The sequence below is a fragment of the Pygoscelis adeliae genome, unplaced genomic scaffold (genome assembly GCF_000699105.1).
Source record: "Pygoscelis adeliae isolate BGI_AS28 unplaced genomic scaffold, ASM69910v1 Scaffold75, whole genome shotgun sequence".
Lineage (NCBI taxonomy): Eukaryota > Metazoa > Chordata > Aves > Sphenisciformes > Spheniscidae > Pygoscelis > Pygoscelis adeliae.
Window position 1 is genome coordinate 2539944 of NW_008824772.1, and position 18022 is coordinate 2557965.

Below are 18022 nucleotides of genomic sequence, written 5' to 3' on the forward strand. Positions count from 1 at the left end.
CGCTTTAATTTACAGCATAATAGATCGTAGCTCTGATCTGCTTTTCCAAAACAGTGGCAGAGGTGTGATGTGAGCAGCTTTCCATTCATTCCCACTGAGAATAACGTAGGTGGTTTCTCTGTGGCATTCAACGCTACAGGTGCTTTCCTAGTACAGAGTTTTTGTATTTCAGGAGGTGGTAGGGCAAAGACCACCTGCGGTCACTTGAATTCATGCACTCTTTTGCCCTCTCCTCAGTGTTCCATTCTTGGAAGCTACTGAGCAAGAACATGCTCAGCCTGGAGGCAGTCTCTCTGTGCACCCATGTCCTCGCTGGAGCATGCAGGATCACAAATCTAGACATTCAGCACACCACCTTCTCAAACAGCTGTTCCCCAAAACCAAAGGTCCAAATCATCTTGGAAGATAAATTTAAGATGGTCTCAGTCATGAAGGCACAACAGGGAAGGGACCAATGGAATAACCATTAAGTGGATGTGTTGAAGAAAGGCAAAGAGCTTTTGGCAGCATGGTAGGGATTGGCCCTTCAAGGGGAACGTGTGAGCAAAGGAGGTCTCTTCCTCCACCTGTCCTTGCATGACATGGGAGAGAGACCTTCAGGAAGTCTGGAGCTTCTTTCCTGTGCTGTATTTCACTTCTGCTTTCTCTATAGCAAAGCTTGGGAAGGGTTACCTTGCCTCATTTAACAGCTCTGGCTCCAGGAGGAAGTGCTAATTCCTGGGCAGCTTCCTTTGACTTTCGAGTAGAAGAGAAATCTGCATTCAGACAAAATGCACAAGGAACCTTACAGCCTGGCAGGTGGAGAGTCCCAAAGAGGAAAACTGGAGCTGCCAAAGAAATGTCTGACTTCCTTGAAATGCTCCACAATGGAGTATTTGTTTCAGTTCTGATACCTGAGGTATTTTAAACTGACATGGCTTAATTTAAGCCTTCCTGCTATATGCACATTTGCATGTTTGCACGGATTAGCAATACACGCAGCTGCATGTTTGCACACACAACTACTTTGGCCAGCTGTTTAGGACTCCGTGCTGCTAGCTATATTGATTTATTTAATTCTTCTATTGGCTGCTGAATAATGTGTGCCAAATGCAGAACTTGGATCTGCTTTATGTAAATAATATAAACTGATGTAACTGCCCTGTAAAAAGGACACTCTTCTCTTTTTGCTAGAGGAAGATTCATGCTTTGTATTTGTGCACTGGTCTGCATGGTGTCTTTCATTTTGTTTTCTTGTCCGAGTTGGAACTGATGGACCTGATAATGTGAATAAACAGGTTAACGTTTTTACTCCATATGGAGTAAAAAGCTTAAAATCTTTGTAAGTCAAAATAGATATGAGGTGTTATTTTTAAATATGAGAAGCAGAAGTGTACGTATGGTTTGTAGTCAGTCCTCTGTTCCATCAGTGACAGGAGTAACATGAGCTGAAATCACTGTGGTTACTGAGAACTGCATTTAGCCTATGATTTCTTTAAAACAGCAACATGCACACCTAGTGAAGAATTAAAACAGGAATACTTTAGCTACGCTAGATCATTATTTTTAAGATCTGTGTATGCAAGGAGTGATCGTTCAACCTCTACGCAAATAAATCTCAGTAACTTCATTCCTAATATAGCAAAGTTAAATTACATTTTCTGCAATCCTGGTCATTGTGTGTCATCTTAATTGGGGAAGTTTTGCACTTGCCCTTTCTTTTTACTAAAGCCCTTATGATTATGCTTAAGAACCCTAATACCATTGTGTAAATAGTCTTTTCTTCCTTTCCTGCGTAAATACTCTTCCTGCCATCTCATTGCCACCTCAATCATCTGTTCTTGGAATTTCCTAATCCTGGCTATGGGACTGCAGCTGCAGTTTACAGAGTTCAATTCAATTCTCTTTTGCAGATCTCTCCTAAGAACTGAGTTGTGTGTTTGTTCCTCCAGCTGCCTGACATCTATTTAAAAAGACAAGAGTTTTGCTTCCTCTAACCAAAGCTGTTTGAAACTGTGTAAGGGATATTTGGTACTGAAGTTACAGACTTCTTAATATTATGTAAAAATATGCTTGTGTCATATGTCTAACATGTGTGAGCAGCTCTGCCCTCCCGTGGATAGAAGTAGAACTCAGCTGCATGCCCGGTCCCAACGCCGCTGATGCATCAGAAATATTTTCAGTCAAGAGTCCAGTTTATGGGGCAGGAGAATCTGAATCCTGGTTTTCTCTGGTGTTAAACACTTCTTCACTGTAGCGTGAAGCACCAAGACAACCTTGTGGTTTGCTAGAGCAGTTTCCTTTCTTGAATCTTGGTCCTATATTTGTTTCCTTTATTTTTTTTGTCCTTCCCCATCTCCTCTGAGGCAGGGGCACCATCAGCCTTACCCTCTGTAAAGCAGTTTCTCAGAGCCAGTGCCACACTCACTGGGATACTTAACACTCTTTGAAAGAGGTCATACTGCAACATGTGGATGTGTGTCACTGTTTAGATGCACTGAATTTGAAGTGATATGTACTTGCATATCAAAGCATACTTGTTTCTGGTCACAGCATATTAATATGATTTATTTTCAATTCTAATCAGCCACTTAACCAAGTCATTTAAACCTGTCTCCATCTGCCTTTGCTTTTCCTGTGATTAGTAGTACTTTCTCTTTATTTCTTTACTTCTCCTCTCCCATCCCTTACAAATTTTTGGGAGGTGCCAAGGAAACTTTGAATAAATCTTTTATTTCCCTGGGAGGAAAACTATGATTAAAAATAGTGTTAGATGATGTTCTAGCCCAGGTGAGCAGCACCATCCAACAATACTGGTGCTGCTGCCAGTGAGGAGAGGAGGGGAGGATTCATCGAGGAGGGATGTATGGTTTTTCCCGTCATCCTGCCAAGCTTCCTCCAAAAGAGCCAAGATTGCTGACATGAGCAGAAGCTTGACCTGCAGGCAGCAGTGCCAAGTAATGCCGGCAATGTGTTTTACACAAGGGTGTGCTAACCTCGGCATTTTTCCCGAGCTAGATCATTCCCACAAAAACAACTCTCTCCCCTCTCAAACATAGACCGCAGTAGAGAGCTTGGGTTGCAAGCTCTGATTTGATCAAACACACCCAGCAGAAGACAAAATGGAATTGCAGCTTTGCAACTTTAAAACGTGTCCATTTCCTTTCAAGCCACGTAAATCAAAAATGGTAGGCTCTTCCTGCTCGGAGGTGCTCGAGTAGCATGTGATAAATTTTGCATGGCAGGAAGAACGCGCTGTGTCAGTGTGTCATTAGATTTGATAATTCACAGATCAGACTCAACGAAAATATTTATTGCCTGGATTTACTTGTCGTGAAATTGCCTTAAAATATGGGTGGAAAAAATCAAGTAAGGCAAAAAAAAAAAAAGGAAAATGCATTATTGGATTAACAGAATAAAAAGTCTTTTGGAATCGGTATTTTATAACCTTTATTTATGTAGGTAGATTCAGGTTTTTTTAAATGAGTTTATATATAAATCAGTGAACTATATACCTTAACCCAGAAGGATGCTCTCAGGAATTCCTCCTCATGGCAGTGGAATTGAATGCCTCGGAGGAGTAGGCTGTTAGGATTCACAGTGTCCTTTCTCATTATGCTGGTGGCTTTTTGTGGGTCTGTATCAAAGAATAGATTTTAACAGTGAATATATTTTTGAATTTGATAACATTTTGTAATTAAAAAAAGAATGTGAATAAAAGATTCTACAATAATTAGGATAGCAATTGAGAGATTCATAAATCCTAATCATAAGAATTCTTTTTAGTGGCTTTTTTTTTCTTTTATCAATTGGGTATTCATATTGTTGTTCATATTTAATTTAGAAAGATCCTATTGTACTGCCAAAACTTTATTCAGGATATTCCAAAAGATCCATTTATTTTCCATCTTAAATTCAGCTCATCAGGTGAGATATATTAGAGATGCTGTACACTGGAAATTAGGCAGCAATTTGATCACTTGAGTATATATAAAAATGTATGTAAGGCTTAGGTAATAACAATAGTACTCTTTTATCTCCAAGGTACTCCTCTCAGGAACACTTTCTGTATTTTATTAAGTGTCTGTGTGAAGCTGGAGCTCAACCCCTTTCTAAATATGAGCCTTATGCCAAGTACCACCTTGGCACGAGGATCCTGAGTTTGGTTTCTGATCCTGCGGCACAACTCTTGTGTGACTGTTGGCGAGTTGCTTAATCTTTCTGTGCCTCGCATTTGTAACATGGGGTAAAGACATTTCATTTTTATAGCTGTGTGGTGAGAAGAAGCTAAGAGAACCACAGGTGCAGTGATGAGTAATTTAAAGTATTTTGGCAGAGTGGTGAGCTAGAGCTTTTCTCAAGACTCATCCTGAAGGCCACTTTTATTCAACCAGTGCGGTACGTGCTGGTGGAGGCTAATATATATCCTGACTCAGCATCCTGAGCCATGTGGAGAGGTTTGGTTTTTTGGTGGGGTTTTTTGTTTGTTTGTTTTTTGGTCAATTCAATGCTCAAGCAAGCAAGCAAATAAATCTGCTGGGATTCAACTCCCCTCCGTATTTTTTCTACTGAAACAAACAAATCCCTGAAGTGCTTCATTTTAGCAAAGTCCTTTTTTTAAATTTATGTCTAGAAAAATAATTAGCTACATTTTAAGCATGTAATTTCTAAGCAAAATGTTGACAACTTTTAAGAAACTCTAAGAAAAGCAAAACCTTTTTTTTTTTTTTAGTATTCATCAAGTATTGTGCAATCATTTGGGTTTTTTCTACTTTCTGACCTAGACTCTAGAAGCCAAAAGTCACATGTGCCTCAGTGGAGGGAACAGACTCATCTTAGCAGGACAGTGGAGGGCGTATTAAATATATGCATTGGGAAAGTTCAGTCCAAATCAAAGCCAGAAGGAGATTCTTCCACAAATTATTGGATTGCACCTGAAGTGGGTGATTGGTGCACTCCCCATCCTAGTCCGACCTAACTGGAAAATGGCAGGTTACAAAAAACAAAACCCTGAAAATTTGCTCCTCTCATCTCCTCCTTTGCTCTATCCCCTCCTGCATGGTCTCTTCATTATTTTCTATGGTGGTTTCTTTTCTATTTGCAGCTAAGTGTAATCTGCAGAGTAGTGTGCTATATCAAGCTCTCCTTTCCTCTTTATTATTAATTTAATTGAATCATTAGGTCGATTTCAAGAGAAACTGGATGGGTATGAAATACTAGTCTTACTACTTTTTTTTTTTAATGATGATGATGCATTAAATCAGTGTGTAAAGTCTTACAGTATCAGTGGGATAGTTAATACAAACTTACCATTTTTGAATGAGCACACTAAATACTAGATTAATATAAGGGGAAAGGGCTAGAAGCGTTCATTCGTAAGGAACGAACGAGTCTACAGGAAGGTTTGCTCCTCACCTGGCAGGTGCTCACAGGACCCTAAAAACCCAGAGGCCTGTCAGGAGACAAAGGTGGCACTTAAAATTGACCCTGTTGAAAAGGACTTCATCTGTTGCAAAACCCGTCTCTCCCAGTATAGCAGCACAGAGGTGCGTGGTGTCAGTTGTGTTTGTCTCTGCTCTGCTTCCTTGGGGAGCCACGGGGCAGTGCCAGGCTGGCACGAGATCACCTCACCCAATTGCACCAGCCTCTGTTTGTGGAACTGCACGTGCTGCATCTTGATAGGAAGCCCGGAGGACGTTCGTGATTTTCCTTGGCATGGCAGGGTGCTTCGAGGTATTCCAGAGTGAACCTGCTGCAGGCTGTCAGATGCTTTTCTTGATCTGTGTGATAATAACAATGATTTATCGTCTACTCAGTTACATCTCGTAGGGTAAATCTGGTGAATAACTATGATCTTATTTCCCCTTCAACCTTTTCCTTTGTTCTGTTCAGGATGGAAACACAGATGACCAAGGGACTGCTAAAAGGCACAACTTGCCTCAGGCACTTTTGCTGGTATTTTTTCCTGTCAAGCTATTTTCTTATTTTTCTGGAGGCTTTTCCTAGGCACCTCCTTGGCCGAAGGGTTTAACTGTGTCACTCATGCCAGGCTTTTAGCGTTTAAATATCTAGTATTTAAATTAAGGGTCGTCTCACTCTCTCAGCTTCTCTCTCCATTTTCCACTATTTTGTTTGCAATAGCAACGAACTATTCCAGCAGAAATGCTGAGCCAAATTCCTTGCTGATATAAAACAGAGTTGGGGAACTTTATAATGGCAAAGATCTGGATTATTTGATCTTACCTGTCTGTCTAGAAACCACAGACTTTTTAAAAAGTGAATTGGGAGATGAGGCCCAGGACAGGCTGATGAGTTGCTAAGGTCACACATGAAGTTGGTAGTATAGCAAGGAATAAAACTGATGCATACGTTTGTCCTCTCTAGCCTCCTGTGATGCTTACAAGATGATAGTTGAACTCTGCAGTTTCTTCAGCTAAGGAAAGTCTCAAAGACCTTTCTAGGTAGAGAAGTGCCTCAGGGCTGCAGCAGAGAATACTTTCGCCATTTTATGCAGACTCAAGAAGCAAAGGGCTTGATCTGTCCTTTCTCACTTTGGATTTTATTCCCAAACTCAGGTGGCTGATCAGTTGTGAGGCCAAAAGCAGAACCCAGGGACTCACTGATACGGTGCAGAGGAGCAGTGTATTCTCACCATGCATTTCTCATTAGCCTAGCGGCAAATCTGCAGAGACAGCCATGTAGGAGGGTTGTTCCCTGTAAGCTCACAGTCTTTCAGCCCTGGCAATCCAGGATCTTGTTCCTGCAAGTGCTCTTCCTGGAGAAGCTCTCCAGAGCATCATAAGGAACCGGGAGAACAAGGTTGCCGACTACCAGGACTTGTATTGTCAAAACTTGTTGGTGGAGTGTTTGCACATCTCCTCTGCATCCTTTCTGATTGAATTGTGGGCTATTCAGGTGCTTCTCCTTTGTGTCTCATTCTGCTAAAGTCAGTCCCCATGTTGTGTTCCAGAAAGCATTGCACAATGTAGTCTACAAGTACGAATTACTTGCTTTTTGTGTTTGCTGGTTTTTTGTCCCTCCCCCCTTCTTCCACCCATGTTCAGCCGTTTACAAAGTATTATTCATTAGAAACTTGAGCATCTCCATCCCGAGGAAAAAAAAAAAAGCTTCTAGTAAGCCAAAATTTACTCATCCTATCCTGTTTTTCTGCCTTCTAAGAAAAATGTATATAGTCTAATCATAACTCCCAAGTGACCCATAAGCTGGGTCTAGCTGTGGTAATCAGAGCCTCATACTGGAGGCTGGCTGTCAGAGATGGTTGTTAGAACAACTGATGCAGCAGACATCTGTCTCAGCTGAACTCTGCTTGTACCTTTTGGAAGAAAGTGAGCATTCATTTGTATACATAACATGGGAACAGGAGAGAATCCACAATTCCATTGTGATCTTTCTTTAACGAGCTATCGTGATATTTCATTAAAATAACATGCACACTTTGCACTGTCACATCTCTGTAGAACGTGCTGCTTTAGTAGCTGGAGGAAAAATTGCTTCACTGCACAGGATGCAATACTTCTGCAGTTCATTGGTCTGTGGTTGAGTGGCATGTGGGGATAAATTAGTGAGGGACAGAAAGGTAATTTTTGTTTGCATAATTAGGGCTGTTTAAAATTTAAATATATAAAAAACCTGTTTCTCCCCTTGTCTTTCAGAGAGATGTTTTTGTGATGCTTTTGGAAACAATTCATACTTCTAACTTCCACAAAGATTACGCTTCTGGCACCACAGAATTTCCAACAAATATCAAGCTCTTGAGTCAAACACGCAGAGGCCATCCTGAGGTTGAAAAGCACACAAACAAACTATTGTTAAAATTTGCTGATGCTGCTGGCGTTGCCAAGGGGGCATCTTGTTGTTCTTTGCTTATATGATTTAAAGTAATGAGAAAATTCAGAATGAGGCAAATTAGGAGGCAGATCGTATGAAAGGACCGAGCCTTCCCCACTGCTGCTGAGCAGTATTCAAACGTGTACACAATGGGGCCTGTTGCCAGATGGGCAAATGCATTCTAAATACTTGATATCAGTAGTAAGGGAATATAAGGATGATATTAGAGGAGCTGAGAGGGGGAAAGAAAAAAAGGTAATTTTGAAAAAACTGGGGGCCACAGTTATATTTATGATTTAAATATTAAAATCCCAGTCATATAAGCAAAAATTATATCTTTTTCTCAATAAGTTATCACTACACTCAGCTCACTCATATGACAATGAATTGGAAAGTGCATCATCCTGTGCAGCCAGGTAATTTTTTCCTCCTCCAAATACATTACACTGTTTAAATGAGGCTACATTTTTGTGAACAATGTGTATAACAATATAAAATGAATCATACTCACACATTCTTCTCAGGCCTTTATTTAACACCTCCTTTGCTCAGCTTTTGAAATACAAGAATATATCTTTGCCTATTCTTAGTGGAAAGTCTGGTATACAAAGAGTCCTTTGTACCATATCAACAAAATAATTCAAACATCTGTCTAAAGGCCTTCAGTATATCAGAAACTCAAGTGTATGAAGCATCAGATTTCCTTTTTTTTGAAGACAATTGAACTCTCTTCTGTAATAAAAACGGAAGGATGAAAAAACTCTGGTAGAAACAATTTATGCTGGTTCCACTTCTAAGTGGAGGTACACCAAAGTACCGTTGCTCCCGTTGTGTGGGTGAATGACCTGTTATAAATATTCATGTATGAATACAGCAGCTGATGTGGACTCAAAGGTGACCAACTGGGGCTGCCACCGAAGGTTTTGGGAACTGGAATGTGTTGGGTGCTCCTTGGCCTTGGCGTGATGCTTCGCAGTGGGTGGAGTTGGCAGGACCTCATGGCAAGGTGGAGACCTGTGTGGGGTAGGTCTGCAGGCTGGAGGGGCTGCTGTGGTTTTGAAGTGGAAGGGTTGGAGTTCGGCTCCTCAGGCACTTGTGCACAGCCGTTTGCCCCTTCCTTCTTCCCAGCTAAACCACGTGTGATGTGATGCATGTGTTGGCATGAAAGTGTTAAATTGATTTTTTTCAGTAGTAAAGTAATATTGTTCTCTCCTTGGAGTTTGTTCCCATAATACAAATGTAACATTATTCTCTGGCCTTTAATTAATGCAGTGCATTGCTATTCAGCATCGGGCTGGCACAGCCTCAGTGAGCAGTGTTACTGTGTGCTCCCTTGTTGTCTTCATTGCCAGGGCATCTGAGCACATCAAAACCAAGAACTTCCAGCATATGTCTGTAGCACTGGGAAGTGATTTTTATCCATGTTTTTACTTGGGGGGGAAGTAGGAATGGACATGATGAGAAATTTTCCGGGTCACTCACAACTGGTCTGTGGCATGCCCAGGAGCTGGGCCAGTGTTTAATCTTTGTACCTGAGCCTTAAAGTGGACATTCATCCCATGAGCTGGGCTACCCTCTGTGAGCTGCCCATGGAGCTGAATTAACCTCCTTATGAAGCAGTTGTCTTTGAATTTGTTTCAGGGCCCTAACTATGTTTTCTTTAAATCCAGGGCTGCTTAGGTCCTACTGAGATGTTCTGTGTACTTGAAAATATATTGAATCTGAAGTTGCATGCATGGCTCACATACCTTTTCGACTCCTTTTTGTTGTTTTTGTTTTCAGTGTTGTATTTTTCCAGTCTGACTGATTTCAGTCCCCTGTTCCTATCATAACATGAATGGTGTGAGTATTGGGCAGAGCAACCTGCCTATTTCAAGCTTCAGTCTGGTTTCCTTTTTTTGTCCTTTTAAACCTTGGTACTGGAGACTGGTAGCCATGGTAACTCCCTTATCTGTGTTGAGAAATAAATACTAGAATTGCTTTTTTTACTATTTATATAGAAAAATGCAGAAGCAAATAAAACCTGCAGTATATGACTCACTTCATATTTTGAAGTTTCCACTCATTCTGTTAAATGTGGAACCAAATCATGTGAGAAAATTAAAACAAACTCTGCTCCTTTTCAAGGGATTCCACTGGCAACGTGCACAGGAGGTCTTTGGCCGTGTTCAGCTCCTGTTGGTTTATGTACCCCAAAGAGGCAAAAGCGACTCCCCAGAGAGCCTGAGCCGGGGTGTGGGCTGAATGTGAGTGATGGAGGCACTCCAAAGGAGCCAGTTCTGGAAGAAGGCTTAGACTGAACTTTGCTGGTTTTCATGTCTTTGTTAATCAGACTTTATCCCACAAAAGGGCCTGTGTTTTCCATACCTTTGTATCAGCTTTTTTTTTTTTTAGAATAGGCTGAGAAATGCACCTGCTCTCAGTTAATTTAACGGAAACCTTTCCAAGATGGAATTGCTGCAGGTCTAGAAATCTTCATTTAATTACTGCACCTTGATATCCTGAGACTAGTGCATAATTCAGTGATTCCTCGTAAAGCAAATCAATGTTTTCATTTCAGTTCCCGCATAAAAGAACCTGCAAATTACTTCAAAAAAGTTTTCTTTACATTCATTATATGTGATATATGGCTGCAAAAATGTCTGCAATTTTTACTGTCTGGGTGCCATTGATGTATTTTAAAGATGATGTGCCATCAGTTCCTCATATTGCCGCATACTCTGAAGACCACTGGGATCAGCTACTGGAAAAGTGACTCAGTCTCAAGGAATATCTCATCTAAGATCTTCATTTATTTTCCAGTAACTGGGTTCCAGCTGTTGCTAAACTTGTCTGCCTTTTATAAATTATGATCTTTCTAGCACATCTTTCAGGCTAATTCATTCTTCCTTTCTCCACCTACCTAGGTAGGGTGATAGCAGGTTTTGTTGGGAGAGGTAATAGCTTTTATTAGACCAACTGATATAATTGCTGGGAAAAGACACACAAATTTTTGGCCACTGCCACATTTGTCTGTGCCTCACTATTTGATGAATGTGGGTTTTTTAATTCATTAATATCAGCTTCCATGAGAAAAATGGAAAGCAGAGGTTCTCATTGATGATATTTGAATGGCTGGAGTTGGCAATACTGTATTTTAAATTCAGATAATATGCTGTTTCACTTTACACATGTAATTTTGTTTCTCTTCTTCAATTGGATGAATGCAACTCTTAGGATTTCAGTGAAAATGCTTTTGCATGTGAATTCTTTGAGTATATGCCAACATATGATTAAAATGCTCTTGTTTATAACATTCCTACTTACAACCTTATTTGCTAGAACAGTCACATAGAGCAAACACAAAAAGAACCGTGTGGACTCAGTACAAAGAAAATGATTTTAAAATGTTTCTATTCACTGAAATATTTGTTTTGGAGTAGCTCCATTTCAGTCTCACTTCTATTTTCTGTACATGATAATGTGTGCATTTATTTTCCAATAGGGCTCCTCCACGTGCTGTTCCATTGCTCACTGTCTCTCCTTCTATGTCTCTGATTCACTAATAAACTATTTTTGGTTCTTCTTTTCCTCTGCCTGAATTTCAACTTTTGCTAAGTTGTTGCAGCTTTGCCCTCTCCCTGCAGCATGTGTTAGTGAGCCGTGATTTCTGGCTTGATTTTTTTATTTTTCCTTTTTAATACTTCACGTTGTTTTGAATGGCAGAGCAGCTCTGAAGCTTGCTCCGTGGCCATCCCTGTTCCGACAGGCAATGCTCCAAATTAGGGACTCTGGCGTCCAGTTGTGACAATTTCTAGGCATGATGTTGAAGGATAAATTAGGAGCATCTGTTACTCCAGAAATGGGCTGCCCATATATAGTCTGAACTGATTAGCCAAAGGGGGATTAAGAACTTGTGGAATTGCCTGGGAATTGAAAGGAAAGGCAGGCAGCAGTGTCCATGTATATATATGTGTGCATTTACAAACACACACGCCTTTGCAAATATGTGAATTTAATGAGTAAGGTACTTCAAATTTTTTTGCCTATCGTGTGTATAAAGGGGGAAGTGAGCCCCAGAGGAGTAACTGCTGGCTTTTGTACTATTTTAGTAATTATCTGCTGTTTAACAAAGAATAGGTTTCTGTATGAAGGACTGTATTAAGGACTTTACAGCAAACATGGATTTGATTCTCAGAGCAGTGTTGAGAGACCTGTTTCACAGGCTGAGGTGCAGTCCAGTTGAATGGACTGCTCCAGACACTGCAGTTGTTTGGTGGCAGAGCTCAGGAGCACAACCCCAGCACCGTCCCAGAGCCCAGGCACTTGCTGTCCAGTTTGCTCTGCCCATACGTAACCTTGGCCTCTGAAAGTTCCACTTCAGCTTGAGGCACTGCTATTTTATTGGAGTTTCTTCCTTCGGGAAAAGGGGAGCTTGCATTTCTTTGCAGTGTTTCTGATGCGAATGAGAGCTCAGATGAGCTGCAGAAGTCTCAGTGCCGCTCACAGCAGTTTTAAGTGTGCAGAGAGAGGAAAATTTGCTGTCGTTCTGTAGAAGCTTCTTTGGCAGTTCTGGAAAAATCTTTCCTCTTCCTGAGCAGCATCTCAAGTCCATTCTCCCAGGGCAGAAGTGCAAAGATGGAAATTCTTGTTTAAATCTCACACATTTCTTATGAGTACCTTGTCCCTGAAATGTGCTATTTCATGCCCTTATGTGGAATCTGCTTGTCACGGATGCAGGATAAAGTGCACTTTCCTTTGGCTGTGCCAAGTGGATATGCAGCAGCGTGCTCAGCTAGAAAAGCTAACAGTGGATTCTGTGCAGAGCCAGGATTGTCTGAGGGAGAGCTTTTCTTTCTTAAAAGTACCTGTTCAAAGGGTGCATGTGCAGCTGCCTTGATGTGCCAGTAGAGATGTGATAGTGGCCAGCAATATGGAGTGAAGTGGATGGGCTGAGCCCGTTCCTCCTGTCTACTTGGGATTTTCAAATCCAGAGTGACTGTTTAAATTATCTCTGTTGTAAATTGAAGTATGAATTTTTAGTTTCCCCATTCAATGGCTCTGCACTCAAGTCTGACGTCAGGGCCCACAGGTTTTAGCTGTAGCATCTAATCCTTGCTACTGAATAATGGGTGACTTTACATAGCAAACATGTTACAAGATCTGAGGTCAGTGGATGGGAATGAAGAGTCAGAAAGAAGGTTTGTCATGTCTCAATACGTGCCATAACAAGCCAAGCAGCAAAAGCCAAATTTGAGCACCCGTTACAGATCATGTACCTTAGCACTCAATTTGTTGTGAGAGTTACTGGTGTTGAAGTTCACAGTAAAATATTTCCAGGGAGTAGACAGACATGGGAATTAGGCCAGTAGATGTTGCCTTTCCATTTCTGGATTTAAATAATTAGTAGATGTTCATTTACTTCTGCAGTCTTTTAGTACTGGATGAAAATACAGGCACGGCGCAGCAAATCACCACACTTGGGCTATTTCTTCCCTTTAAATAATAATTTTCCTGTTTGCCAGCAGAAGTGCTGTTTACAGCCTGAAGATTGCAGACAGATGGGTTCATTCAGTGTGAATTTCCAGGCAGTATTCAACCTTTACCTTATTTTGAAGTGCCATTGGAAAAATAATCCCTATTTTCTGTGTGCTGGTTTTCATGTATGCAGTTGCAAATGCTGGGTGCCAAGAATGCAAAAGATACAAACCTACAGCAACTAACTAGGTCACTCTTGAAATGTTGTCATGTGTTTGGGCTTTTGCCTTTTTTTCTTTGGTGAGGCTGCAGAAAGTAAGGGCTGAGCAAGAGGCAGCAAAACAAAAGTTCACCTATATATTCTCTCTCCAGCTTTTCCTCATCATCAGTAGTGTCTAGAAAAGGTAGACCCCAAAGTGGGATTTGTCAAGGATGAGCTAACAAGAAGCTTCCAGTTGTGAACCAGTCCTTTTTAATGAGCAGGTAACTGAACGGGGAAGCAGTGAGAAAGGCCAGATTCTAAATCCTCATAAATCATTGATAGTGTGTACATGAGAACTAGTCAGAGGCTTTTGGCTTGCATTTTGTAGTTAGTTTCTAGTTTCAGCTGCTAATGCTTCACCAAGCTTATGCAAAATTGCTAAGGTTTATGTTAGAGATATCTGCCTTTATCGTTCCTTGGTTGTAAGCTCTGACTGTACTTAGAAACATGTTATGAGTATCTGCCTGCCTGCTTCCTTACTCAGACTTTCTAGTTGTACAAAACACTTGTGTGCTTTCATGGCCTGGCAGTTCCAGTGAGTTGATGGATGGAGGAATCACTTGTGCAAGGCTCTGACAGATGAGGGCAGCCTACCCACTGCAGGGTATATCACTCTCATAATGCTGTTGGGGAAACTAAGGCACATCCAGGCCCTGCTTTACAGCCATCACCTCATTGCAAATGCTTCTCTGCCAATGGTTTAGGCTAAAAGGCCCTGAAGGATGTGTGGAAGGAGTTTAAAATGCAGTAAGTGTTGTTGGCACGGCATTGAGATTGGTGATTGAGAGAGATCGGGGCTGGTGTAGCAGGGAAGGGCTGTACTGCTTACCTATCACGTTCTGAAACTGCCACAGTTTTATTCCAACACATAAGGCAAAGAGATTCCAGGAGCCAAGTCATCAGTATCTCAAGTGGCCTTGTCTTGGCAACAGCTGTCAGAGGTCAAAACTGGTGGTGAGAGGCACTGTTGTCATCACTACAAGATGTTCTGCAACTGCATCTTCAGAGTTCATGTCTGCAGTCATGACCTGCTGTTATACAGGCACAGCAGGTCTTAACTGTGGCACTCTGACTGAGCAGAACCACCTTGAAATTCTGCAATGAGTAAGATTGTGTGCTGGCGACTTGGTCACTGCTCTTGGCTATTGCTTTGGAGAAACCCCAGATTTTTGAAATGGATTTCAGCTTGGTCCATTCCAATCCCAATCACTCACATTTAATTATCTGCCCAGGGCACAGGGTATCCGTCAAACTCTGATAAATTCAATGAACATGCAGATTGTATCATCTTTTGTCATCAGTACTGTCTGTTCTTGGCATTCATGCTACGGGGATAGACTGTAGATATGTTGATTAGCAGATACGCTGATCAGTCATGAAAATTCATTTCCAAAATGAATTTGGATTTGGAATGAATATGGGTTTTTTCCACCTCAGGCAAAGGGAGCCTGAATTCTTGATTACACATAATTATTTATATTCATATTTAGGCCATTTTGTATACCCCCAAGGTGGTGTAAACTGGTACGAGTTTAAATATGAGGCTAGATCTGAAGTGTTTAAGCATTTCACTCGCTTGTTGGGTACTTGGAGGAGGCAGCAGAATGGGAGTTGTCTTTCTTTTTAATTGTCCGTATGTATAAGCTGATCTAGATGTCCTGTGCTATTTTATTTTCTCTCTGGAGGTCTGACTTCATCTTAATCAGAAATAGCCCAACTGGTTCTCTCAAACTTTTCCTAGAAAGTGCAATTTTCAGTAGTCGTGGTTAAGAAACATGTTCTGAGGGGTGCCTGCTCTCCCCATTTTGGAGTTAATGGGAACCCTGCCTGTTATTTCCCAAAAGACAGAGGATGTCCTACACTTGAAATCCCAGTACATGAGGCTGCCTCGTGTCTCAGCTTGTGTTGCTGGGAATATCCCCTTTCCATCTTTACTTCAGTGTGTCACCGGGAGACACCTCTCTATTCTCCAGTTGTACTGTTATGTTGAAGGTAATAAGGGTCCTTGCGCTATGAGCTTTCAAAAATCCTTGCAACACCAGTCAGTTGGCATTCAAAGGAAATTTTTGCAATGTTTAGGAATGTCAGACTGTAACATGTGCCAGCGTAGCTCAGCCAAAATTGTCGCCTGGTGTTTCCACAACAAAATGGCCTGCCCAGAGTTCAGTGTCTGCCATCGTAATACCTTGGGACTACCAATGGCTCAGTGTTCCTTCAAGTCTCAGTTTTTCCATGTAAACCCAGACGGGCCTTGGTTTCACTGTGCTAAAACCAGGTTGGTACTGTGACTTTCTCTCCATTAGTGAAATTTAAGCAAGAACAGTGTTTTAAACTGCATCTTGAAAAAAAACCAAACAAAAATCCCCAAGCAGTTGGCTTTCTACCTAGTCCAAATTTGCAAGATTTTACATACCATGCGAGAGCTTTTTTCCTAATGCTTGTCTGGGAACCTCTCTTCCAGAAAATCCTGTTGGAGATTGCTTAAATCTGTCTCCAGCTGTCATTCATACTGAGCAGCAGCAGGGGCTGGAATTTCACTTCAGTCTGTAAGTGCGTTTATTGCAGAGGCCAGTAAGTGTTTAAGGACGTATTGGCAACCTGGAAACATGCTGAGGTCCTGGACTTGATAGTAAGCCCACTACAGGTTGACGCAGCTGCTATCTCTGTCTTTCACTATTTGTTTAGGGTCACCCTACCTTACGGTCAGTCTCTGCCTATTTGCGTACATGATTGTCAAAGCACTCAAGCTCCAGTCCTGTGTTTAAGTCTATGGGTGAGCAGTGAAACTTTTTTGGACTCAGTGGGGGCAGAAGGACCTGGCTGTGTGGTACATAGTGGCGATAAGGACCTATTCTCCAATATACTGTATTCTTCTTTCCTTTTTAACAGATTAGTGTTTATTTGATCTTCCCTTGGGTGTGTGTTGTCCTCTTTTAATTGCAGTTTTTTGAGTATTCATACTCCTTTGCTTAGCTCCTAAGTTTTGCTAATAAGTTCCTGATGTATGCCAAGATAATGAAGATGATTAATGAAATTGTTACACTCCCAGATTCTTGTTCTAACTTGCTGTCTTTAACTGGTTTCAAACTTGGATTCATCTGCACTGTTACCTGCAACGCAGCCCTTGTGTTTTAGCCACAGAAGCAGGAAAATGGGAACATGCTTCGCTGCCTTCAGAGATTGTCATGCAAGAATCCCACTGGAAAGTTAAGCATCGTGAGCAGGCTGGCGGCAAGTGGCTGGTCATTCAGTCATGGGTTTTACTGAAGCCAACAGGGAGGTGACACGGGTACTAGTAGCTCACTTTCACATTCGGCTAAAGGCATGTTCCTTCTATGCCAGACTGCAATTATCCCACATGCCATAAAACAGGACTGGTAAAGATGGTGAAAGAATATATGCTAGTACAAAGTGGTTCAAGGGGAATTAATAGATCTCATAACCTCTGTTATACTGCTTGTTTTTCTAAGTACTTTTACTCTTCCTCCAAGATTAAAATACAGCAGTTAAGCTCATTAAAAACACTTTACGTTATAAACATTCACCATTTTTCATTTCCTTTGCAAACAGCACTGATCTGAAAAGTGTTTCCTTTCCCAGAGCCGTAAATATTTCTTTGTAGAAGAAAGTTTGCTCTGATAAAAGCAGGTTTAGTAATGTGTGTGTGTGTGATTCTCTTCCCTCCGACAAGTATTTCACTTCTCTCTGATGTTTTCTTTTCCAAAGATCTGCCCTGTACAGGGAGTTTCAGATGTGGAAAGAAAAGAGCTCTTCACAATGCCTTATGGAGGCATTTGATATAATACCCAGTACGTGCCTTGAAAAGCAATAAACAGTGCTGGGACATTGGTCAGATAATTCTTTTGACAAATACTAGGAAACACATCCAGTTTGCTTCAACTAGCTTTAATAAAAAGGTATGTCAGTGTAAAGCAGATTTATCTTTTTCTGGAAATTTGCATGGATTACAATGAGGTTTTAAAATATTTCCTGCGTTAGAGACGGCTGTGTTTTCTTCTTGGGATCCTTATTCAGGAATGGTCTGAAACAGAGTGTGGTGGTAGAGCTGGGAATCACCAGAGTTTCACTCCTGCGTTTCCTTTCTGAGCTGTTACTTGCATTCTTTCATGCTTGTGTGGATCCCTCCTTGAGAAGAGCAAAAGACATAGTGAGGAGGAAAGGGACACACAGCAGCTGGTCCAGCCACGGGACTGGTAGTGTCCAACTGCTGACAGCTCTGGGAGATTGTTAGCGTATGCAGCTGTAACACAGAATAACGTGTGTACCTCTGCCCACCCAGCCTTGCGGCTTTATGCAGCATGGAGGCAGTTGCTGAATCTTTTCCTTGCTGTCTTTGTCCCTTGGTTGATGCTTCTAGAAGAGTCCAAGTGCACTGGAAGTAACAACCTTAAAGCTTATGTCTCACTGTAAAGCTTGACATATTCCAGCCCATACAAACTTTTCTTCTGTACTATT